Source organism: Opisthocomus hoazin, chromosome 2 (genome assembly GCF_030867145.1).
Source record: "Opisthocomus hoazin isolate bOpiHoa1 chromosome 2, bOpiHoa1.hap1, whole genome shotgun sequence".
Classification (NCBI taxonomy): domain Eukaryota; kingdom Metazoa; phylum Chordata; class Aves; order Opisthocomiformes; family Opisthocomidae; genus Opisthocomus; species Opisthocomus hoazin.
Window position 1 is genome coordinate 87,257,635 of NC_134415.1, and position 11,103 is coordinate 87,268,737.

The following is an 11,103-nucleotide window of genomic DNA, read 5'->3' on the forward strand; positions in this document are numbered from 1 at the left end:
TATCAGTTTTCACCCTGTTATGTAGGTTTTTCCTTTCTACTTTCTATACATTACAATATTCATGTATATAAAACGATGACACATGTTCTTATATGACCTGAGAAACAAAAATAGTTCTAAATCTATGTATAAACCCAATATAAATAGCATTATCTTGAAAAAAAACCATAAGGTCTGGTAATTTTGTTTTGTATGTCATTTACATGCATTGTTTCAGTGTTTTTTAATTTCACTGGTCTTAATTGTGATGATTAAAAGCCATTACCCCAGCAAAGCAGAAGAAGTTCAGTAGTTCTAAACATCAGACAGACACTAGATGCAGCCCTTGATGCACCAACCCAATTAAAAATGCAATCAGGTTGAATAAATGAAGGTTAAAATAGAAGCAGGATGAGTGGACATGAGTCTTGGAAAATAAACTGTCTCTCTGGAAAAGAGTCACTGGAAATATCTGGAGAACCCACGTAATCCTGATGAAATTCCTTTAAAAAGTGCACATATTGAAAACAGATTAGAGTTAATAACGAACGAGACATTAAATATTTTAGGCTGATATAAAAGAAAAAAAAATTCCTTTTTTGTGCAGATAACAACAGTCAACTCCCCTCCTAAAAACCCTGCTAAAAATTTCCATATCACAGCTGCCCAGAGTGCATAACAAGGAGAATATTAGTAATGTCCAGATGCACATAAATCTACAGGGATGCCTCTTGCCAACAGCAAAATGAAAGGGATGACAGTGTCAATCACATCCAATAGACTATGTTAATGCTTTTCAAACAGTTCTTTCACACTTGAAAATAGTGCTCATTAATAATGTATGGTCCGGTATGAAGGAGAAGGAATGTTGCCTCCAAAACTGATAGAATTCATTGTTCATCTCTATACTCGTCTGAACAATAAAGCCCCATTTCTGAAGGACAATTTTTCTTTTGTCTTTAGGACTGTGCTAAAACAATTTCAAACCTATTATACTAATTGGCCTCTTTAGTTTTTGAGCGTGTGCTGCAAATGTTGCACTTTCAGAGCCTTCTCTCCCCCACTGCCTCTGTCCCCCCTCCTACCCTGACTGGCATTTCTGGATTTTATGAGTAACTTACCGAGCTTTTCAGAATTGCTGGGCGGGTGACAGTGCAGTCTTTTTTCTCTACTCCTCCGCTCTGTTGTTTGAGCAGCTGTCAGGAAGGTGGGCCTGTGGGTTTGCAGATATATTTTGAGACTAACAGATTGTAAGCTTACATATGAGAACAGAAGAAATACTTAGAATCTGAAAAGGTTATCCATCCCTTGGAGACTAATCTCCTAATATACTATTTTTGTCAGAAAGCACCTCAATTGCTTCTGAAACAAGCCCGTTATTTTTGCCTCACAAACCATTCAGAGTGATGTTTATAACTGCCTCCTTATAGAAAAGGGTCCTTTTATACCTGTGTGAATTCAAGTTTTATTTACTTTCAGTCACTTCTCTTTGTTCTATCTTCTACAGTGACAGCCTGTATTTGAAACAGTAACTTGTAATGTTCCTGCCCCAGAGGACAATCAGACCAGCAAGAGATAAATCAGTGCACTTTCCTCCCTTGCTCTTTTAGAAGAAACAGCCAGAATAGGGCAGACTGTCAAAATCCTTAGCTTTTTTGGCTGCTCACCACAAACAGTAGCTTCAGTTTTGCCCCATTTGTAAAAGACAGACTTTATTTTCTCACTTCCTAGACTTACTTTTGTCTTCCTCTCTTTTCCACACACAGGCAGACACAAATATATATGACATCAAGAGTATCAAGCAACTTGATCGTCCCAGCAACTTCTCCCTGTGCACTGAGAACAACAGCAGGAGTTCAGGTTTCACAGCCCCTTGATCTTTCCAGTCAGTGTAAACTTCAGACTTTGAATATCTCTTTCAAAAAATCATATAATCATAGAATAATTTGGGTTGGAAAGGACCTTTAAAGGTCATCTAGTCCAACCCCTCCTGCAACAATCAAGTACATCTACCACTAGATCAGGTTGCTCAGAGCCCCTTCCAACTTGACCTTCAGTGTTTCCAGGGATGGGGCACCTATCACCTATCTGGACAACCTGTTCCAGCATTTCACCACCCTGACTGTAGGAAATTTCTTCCTTACATCTAGTCTAAACCTACCCTCTTTTATTGTGAAACCACTACCCTTTCTTGTCTTAGCCTGTGTTGTCTTCTTGTAGGAAACAATAAAACAAAATAAAACTGACAAAAAAGTAACTAGAATTATGAAAATGTGTAAGCTTTTCTTTGGTGTGTTAGCATCTGAAGCAAAGGATTGAATTTCTGTTTGTATTAGCTGGGGCCGTAATCAGATCACTATTGCTAGACATTTATCCTTGTTCTATCACAACAGGCCCTAGTAAAAAGTCTTTCCCAATCTGTTTCATAAGCCACCTTCAGGTACTGAAAGGCCGCAATAATGTTTCCCCGCAGCCTTGTCTTCTCAGGCTGAACAGCCTTAACTCTCCCAGCCTTTCCTCACAGGAGAGATATTCCATTCCTCTGACCATTTTTGTGGCATTCTTCTGGACCCGCTCCAAAAGGTCCATGTCTTTCCTGTGCTGAGGAAAGATCCATTTTTAGGTTCATTTACAGCACTGCCATAGGAAGAATGGAGAAGGACCTCACAGTCTGTTTCCATTTTACAAAGCACAGAACTTACATTCTGATCTCCTTCTGACATCCCTCATGTCTCATCCTAACCTCTGAGAACTCATAGATCTTGCTCTTCCTTTGGCACATTTAAAATCAGTGGCTATTGTTAAGTCAGGTACCTTTCATTTTAAACCATGCTACAATAATCTGTCTACTTGTTTGTTTGCCATACGCTTTTATTTTTTTCTCAGGACAAATGCCTTTTTAAATTAGGAAACTCTTTCAAGCAGACTTTATGTTTTTATAAGGTACAGTGCATAAAGTCTCAGGTCAGGGAGAGCTTCAGTGTATACATTAAGAAATTCTCCCTTGTACATGTCCTTTTATATAATTTTACTTTAATTTCTTTGTCTAATTAATGATAATTTTTCTTACAAATACTTCAAGTAATATGTTACAATATTTAGAGATTATAAGCCTAAAGAAAGGACTAGTTAAGGTTACATGAAAATTAATTTAGAAGATTGCAGTAAGAAAGAAAATACAGAGCTCTCCAGAAAGCAATTACTGAAAAGGGACTTTCAGGCGTGAGAAAATCGTACAATATTTGGTATACATCATAATCATACTTCATAATTTTCATTTCAAATATGATTGCAGACAGCATAATCAGAAGTATTGGTATATTCCTTATGAATATGAATCCAATCAAAAAATGGGGGCTAGATCCAATCAGAGATTTATACACCACCTAACTCAAGATGTGTGGTCATGCAGGGGGAAAAAACATGTTTGACTCCCCATAGCTATACTGGGCTGAATAAAGCTTTTCAACTGGGAGCGGAAAGAGGCAACACAGCGGAAGATGCCTGGAAGCAATCCAGGGATACCTGTTAGGACTGCCATGCACCAGTGTAGGCCTGAAATTCCTCTCTATTCTAATTCCTCTTCATTCTGGAGCCCAGAAGCCTCATTCACTCCAGTGCCCCGTATCTAGGCAGATACCTCTGTCGTGTCTTCTCTGCATGCCTGGCAGGATGAGGAGCAATGCAAAGGCAAGCAAATGTGGGTTGTCAGCAGATGAGAGCAATAAACAGAAATAAGCCAAGGAAATGGGTCACATCAGCTTGAAACAGATCTGGCTATTTGGCAAGATGGAAACATACTAAAAGACAACTGCAGTAGACAGGAAAAAAACAGAGTGCCCAGCAGTTACCCCTCCAAATGAAAGATACTGCAAATTGAGAGTTGGTTTCTCTTAGCCTATTTATCTACCTTGTCAGAGTTTTCTTTTTCTATTAATAAAAATCCAGTTTGTTAGCTATGTGATTTGTATGGGCAACTGATGAGAGTTATCTCACTGATCTCCATAATGCTCAGTAAAATTTTTGCAGATTTCTATGTTTTCTGAAGTGATTTTTTTAAACTCGAACCAGATCTCGCATCTGACAATAAAGTCTGGCAGAAGGGTTACAGAGGCATTACTCTTTGGTAGTATTGAGATAGATATAGAAATATATATATACCCACACACTTTACTAGTATTGCTCTATATTAGCCCTACATAAGCAGGATCAAAATTGATGATCATCATTAACCTGAGAAGATTTAAACATTAGCACTTTTTTCCCCCTACTCCTAGAAATGTCCTGACCAGCTGCCTACAGCCTTCACTTCGTAAAGATACACCACTGTACAGGAAAATATCAACTCTCCCTGGGTGATTTCTAATGGAAAAATATCAAGGCACAATACTGTATAACTGATAACTGGGCTTTTACTAGGGCAATCAAAGTGTCTTCTGTTTTAGAGGCAAAAAAGTCTGCAATGGTAGAGACAATAAGAAAGTGGTGACTTAACTTCTTTCCAAGAAAATTGCAGGAATCAGGGCATTTCACAGAAAATCTTATGATGTAGATATCAGCTCTGAAAATATCAAGGGAATCCAAGGGAATGCCAAGGCACATTTAGACAGATAAAATTTACTACATATTACCTACATTTTGGAGAAACTTTACACTGATGAACCTTCAATCATAGTTTGTACTGGCAGAAGTTTAGGGATCCCTAGGATTTGTTTAAGATCATGTGAGATATTTCAGTATCTCATTTGTGTAAGGTCTTTTCAGATTCAGCCTGAATTCTGTAGCTTTAATTAGTCAGCATTTGAAAATCGATTACTTAGTCTCAGTCTCATTAGCAGGGTCTCATTAAATAGTAAAAGGAAAAAGGTAAAAAATTGTGCCTCACAATAATAATATTTTTGAGGCATTACTATTAATTTTCTGTCATTCACTATTATGCAAAGGAATCGCTGACTTTCAGCTAGCACCTCCAGTAACATCTTTAAGAATTTAGAGACTGGATTCTGATGTGTCTTTGATGGAATTTTTGCTCAGGCAACATGACTTCCTTTACGCATTTCTTCTTACTTTTCCCCTGTCTGGATATTTAGAGTATAGTGGATTTAGACGTGAAAGGTTGAAAATTAGAGTTCTTCAGTTTATTGAAGCTGTTTGAGACAAGCACATGGCATAGATACTATCAGGGAAAAAAAATCACAACATAACCTTGCTTCCACATTTAGATGCCTTTTCTCAATACTAGTTTATACTAAGGTAGGACTTCAGGGCCCATTTACCTTCCATCTCATTCATCCCAAATATTCTAGGATAATACCACTTACTGTCTTCCCTCCCTAGGCAAATGTCTCAGTTGTAGGTTATATTAGACCTGTATGGCTGCAACAAACTCAAGGAGGCAAAACTCCAAAACAGGGTGAGTTTTGTAGGGAGGTGCCAAGGACAGGAAACAGCTTATTTTGTAGTTTGTTCTGGACAGGTGACCTCATGACCTTTCCATATTTCTTGGAATTTGGGAATGGCAGATGGTCTATTTGCCGAGTGTATAACCAGTCCTGGGAATCAAGGACAACTGGTCATTGCAGAACTACTCCGTAAGATGGATGTCCATTCTTCTCTGAAAATTTTTGGAGGAGGTAAACAAGTTGTATATCCAGAACACACTGACAGTAGGTGAAGAGGCAGAACTTTTAAAATTATTTTGTAATACAGTAGTAAAAATTTCAAGGCTGGTAAATTTCATCAGAATTTTTCTAGACGTTTTTATTTTAAACTTCAAACGAATATCAACATCAGAATGCCATTTTGATGAAACTGAAAATGGAAATTGTTTCTTATAGTTTTGCACGCTCTTATTGATTGTCCATTTTGGAATAGATTTGATCCTTAAGGATCACTGTCTAAGTACATATTTTAATAGTTATTCTGAATGATTCCACAGAAACAACATTTTTGAACAGTTCATATTATCAAATCTTATGATACCAGATATTTGGTCAGGATAGATTCAGAAACCTGTCTTAGTAGATTCAGTTTAAATGGGAGTAACTCATACTCTAAGAACATAGACATCCTTGACCACAGTGAAAGCATCGCTTCGGATTGCCAGAAAATTCACTGTGGAAGGTGATAATAAGAGTACATTATTATAGAAAATACTATATAATTTCCATCTTATATCTGCTTGACATAGGATATTAGAATACAGTCATGTTCAGTTTTCCTTAAACCTTAACAATAAAACAATTCAGCTATAGAGGGAAGTCAGAAAAAAATGGACATATATTACAAAATATCACAGAACACACTGCAGTAAAAAAATTTAAGTATACATAAATTGACAACATTTTAAAATAATTGAAAAGTATTCTTGGTCCCCAAAAGACATTATGTACCTAATTTAAAATTAATGGAAATGATACTTTATCTTCTGAATCTATTTACCAATTATTTACTTAATCATCAGTTTCATGAAAACAAAATGAGAAAGCAGAAAAACACATAACAGAAGGAGAGCTAATCTGACCCAAATGGCATTATATACGAAAAGCATACACAGTCTGCAGGACAAAAGTAATTGACCAGATAACATCTGGTGCCAGTTGCGGACTGTCTTCCTGGGAATGCTGATGTAGAGAAGTGAGTGATAATGGAAGCCAATAACACTGCAGAACATCATCTCTCTTATGGTTGATGTATGGTCAGGACTTCACTTGCAATTGAGCTGAACAAGAGTATTTTCAAGTCATACTTCTATAGTTTTTCTCCTTGCCAATTCTCGTATGTTTACAGGAGAGCATTTTTTTTAATAGAGAAGGAGGAAGATTCACTGGTTTGGAAGTCTGCTGCTCCAGAGAGAGACTTTAAAAGAGCGTGATAAATGCATATTACATTCCAATGTTGTTTAATGCCAAGCAAAGCTATACCAACCATTTTCATTCGGAAAGCATGTGTACCTCACCTGCATCCCTCACCACCAGCACTGCCTGCCAACTCTTCCCGTTTTCCTTACCGGTGTCTCTCTAGGCAACCTTTAGCTCTGGCGGACTTCCATCCCTCATTCCTGTGAAACAGCAGTGTGTAGTAGGTCATATTTACCTCCTTTTAGAGACTGCACTCAAAAAAAGCAGAGATGGTTTGCTTACCTCGCTCACTACAGCTGCAAAATCAGACTCGTTCACCTTCAGTGAAAGACATTGAAAGAGAGATGGAGACTATAATACTCCTTTTTCTTCTTCTTTGGCACATGGTGTGAATTTTGTTGAAGTCAAAGCATTTCACAGTGAGTTGAGCTGCAGCTGTGATGTGTCAACAAGATCTGTCCTCTCATACATTGTGCAGCCAAACAGTAGGTGTATGACAAAATTTTTCGTTCAGAAACATACATGCCACATGCCACAAATTAGCTTCGCCATTTCTGACACTTTGTATAAACATTTTCCATCTTCTCAAGCTATGTCACATGGGAAATTCACAATCTGTTAGAAGACAAACAGTGCGGGTTTTTGTCACCCTCTGAATCTGCAAACTTCCAAGGAGAAAAAAATGCATAGTTTGTTTGTTTGTTTGTTTATTTGTTGGGGAGGAAGATTGATGGAATTTTTCCTGGTTTGATTATTTCCCATAGAAATATTCAGCTTAGGTGACACTATGCAAGAGCTAGTCTGAACGCAGCATGACAGGAGTAGAAGTGGCCAGATTCTGTGTGGGTGACTCAGAGAGATAACTTTCTTTGTTGCTCTGTGTGTGTGGTGGGAATGGGAGGGAAAAGGCAGAAGGAAGTAAATTACTGCAGTCCTTGAGAAGCCTATTGTGGTCAAAGAATAAAGGCATGACTAGTACAAAAGCTCTGCTGACTCCTCTTTGGTGTTTGCCTTATCTCTGTCAAGCTACCGGACAGTGAACTCTTTCAGAGAGCAGTAGTTGTGCACTGTGACACACCTGATCCAGGTCCCAGGTGCATCTTCCTGCACCAGTCAGATGGAAAGGGTATGAGGGAAGGGCTTTGGTCATACCACAAGATCAGTGTTAATATAATGGCACAGTAAGGAAAGGTGCCCTTTGTAGAGGACAATGCAATGTATAATGTTCCTGAAATGCAAGACATCTAAAGGTGTAAAACATCAAAAGTTATCACTTGAAGCATTTTTTATAGCAAGAGTTCAAATTTCTCTTAAAAGAAAGAAAATGAGAGCAAAGATTTCAGGATGTGAAAAGGATTTTTCCTTCCTTTAAACTTTGCAAATGATCCTGCATATTAAATTCCTGTTAGACCAGGAAATTAGGAAAAAAAATAAAACACAAGTATTTGCTAATATTACTGGCAATGGATATTTTATGGAGTCTGTTATATTTTGTATTCTATTTCAAAATACTTTACTATATTTTTATATGTTAAATGCTTATTTTATTACTGAAAAGAACAGTCACGTGAAATCGAAAAAAAGATTCACAAAATGGCATTAACAACCATTTGAACTGCCAGTAGAATGGCACTCGGAAAACGAAGCAGAACTGAATCTATTTTAGCAACCTTTCTGTTAGAATTAAGCAGAAATGTATTGGACAAAGAAAATACATTGCATATCAACTAGACAGTGTAGCAGAATCTGACACTGGAACATAGTTAATGTTAAAAAGAGTTGAGGGTAGACGTGTTTAAAATATATACACCATACACTACAGTAAAGTTTCAGTCTTTATCATCTCATATTTTATCTGAATCATATGAGCTAACCACAGTTCAATGTTTAGTATTCAGAATTTATTTACCTTCTCAGGGTCCAGTATTAGTAGCATATTTTTGATCTGGGATGATCTATATGTCCTTTATAACCTCCACAGCTACTTGTGTAAGGAAAAAATAGGTGATGGTACAGCAAATCCTTCTCCTAAACAGGCAATTCTACAGTCTGTTTGGCTGCTCCCCAAGCAGTTGATTAATATGTAATATTTCTATACTTGAACAAATTTCAATTGATATTTATAGTTTATGTCTTGTGTAATTAGGGAAATATTTTCTATATGTCCTTGGGTGTCAACTGAAATCAACATTTTTATACCAGCGCTAGCTCTCTATGCAGATGTTTTTACCTTGTATAAGGAAAGATTTTCTCATCCGCTTCATATCAGTCAGGACGAGTTTTAAGCATTTCTAAATAAGTTTTTTATAACGGGTTTTTTTTTTCTAAAAAACTCAGAACTGTATTGATATATGAAACTTTTTCTGCCAACAAAGCCTCCAACAACATAACATGGGCTCCCATATTAGAGGTGAGGAATCAGAACAAAGCACTTCAATGCGAAGGACATTTGAACTAAAAGACTGAGCTCATAACGACAAGCCATGAGGCATGACTTTGTTTGTGTCAAGATTCTTCTTGGCAATTATTAACAGAAAGGAAAACTGAATTTCAAGAACAGTTTAGAAAGAAAACGTGTCTTGCATACCATCACCTACTTATTTGAGGTGCATGCATGGGAAATAAAAGGGAACGAGCAACAACAGCAAGCACTGGGCAGCTTGAAACTATTGTCAAAAACACCACCTGCAGTATGGCAAAGCTTCATTCTGGGCACATATTTGGTCAATAATATCGCATATTTTCCAAGACAGGGCATATAAGAAGAATAAGAAGATTGAAAAAGGCAAAGCTTCAGAGAGAGGCCTGGTGGAAATGCTTATGATGTGCAAAATGCTGTAATTCTGGAGAAGAGAAAAATGTTCCTTCCCCTGTTCACATCTAAAACAAAATGAATGATGGAAAGCCACAAGGGCCGTAGAAATGATGCTACATACAGTCAATTACTGATGATGGCAAGTTAAACAATAATAAAAGGTGGACTAGCAATCACTTACTAGTATAGAAGATATTACTACGTAAGATTTAAGGATACCAAGGTTTCAAACAGAGATAAAACCAGGAAAAATTGTCGCTGAAAAAATATTCCTTAAGTCAACTGATCAGAGAAGAAATGCACAAAAAGGAGTGTACTCTTTATAAGTAGGATTATGTACACCCATGCAAGTGTTTACAATAAGACAATCAGAGACTGAACCTCAAGTCAGCAAAACTGTTAAAAAGTACTGGGTAAAAATTTCAAAATGTTTCTTAAGAATCCAAACCAATTTTTTGTACCTGACTTATGAACTTTGGAATTGTCTTGACTTCTTTTGCAGGAAACTGAAAAAGATTATTGAGTAAACCATGTTATTTTAAGTGTCAAAATGGCATATCAAATTACAACAAAGATGAAACAAACCTAAAAACGCTATTTTTTTGTAGATAGTTCACAAATATGGCAAGAGTTTAAATTCCCCAATTAAAGGTTTTCTTAATGCAGTTTATTAATGCATTTTCTTAATGCAGTTTTTACATTTCTTTAATGTGTCTCACTCTTAGAAAGTCACTGTCATGGATGTACACAGCTAAAAATGCACAAACACACATGCCAAAGACCCACCTCTCCACATGCATAAGTAGCTATGACACTTTGTCTTTCAAAGAGCAACCAGTAATTGCTTGCACTAGCCAGTACATTGTACACTGAAGAGCAGTAAGACATTTTGTTCTGTTTGAATACACATGTAGAAGTTATAGTCAAACCAACGAAATTTTTTATCCTTGAGAATTACAAAATGAATACATAATAGAAAATCCATTAAATAAAGAAAACCGTAGCCAAATTGGGTACTAGTCCAAACTTCATCGTCATTTACTCAACATATTTAACAGTTAGGCAGTTTCCTAAATTTACAAGTGTTTGCATAAGTAGTCTTTTTCAATTACTGACCTGTAATTTACTACAATTATTTGCCTTTGTTTTGCCAACATTAGATATTCCTCTTAGCAGATTTGTTTGTGTTCACATATAATATAGACATTTCAGCTTGAATAAATCCCAGAGGCCTGACCCTGGATATAGCCAATAAACAAGGTCTCAAAATCTGTTTTAATGCAATAAGTATGGATTTTTGTGTGCTAAACAATCTTAGAACCTAATCGCTTTAGTGTCTGATTAATCAATAATATAAACATTAGCTGCTACCTGTTGTCTCATGGCATTAGAGCAAAACCAGTTTTTCAGTTTAAGAATGAGGGTCTAGCTCTCTGAAAATCTTTAATT

The 11,103-nt window shown here is 36.7% G+C and overlaps 1 long non-coding RNA gene across 1 annotated transcript; it reads right to left on the reverse strand.

Moving 5' to 3' along the window:
• Positions 1-356: 356 nt before the first annotated feature.
• LOC142365769 (uncharacterized) lies at positions 357-7,202 on the reverse strand. Its single transcript, XR_012766638.1, has 3 exons — positions 7,122-7,202; positions 1,101-1,192; positions 357-482 (listed from the first exon to the last, which is right to left on the reverse strand). It is a non-coding gene; the product is annotated as an uncharacterized LOC142365769 (long non-coding RNA).
• Positions 7,203-11,103: the final 3,901 nt, after the last annotated feature.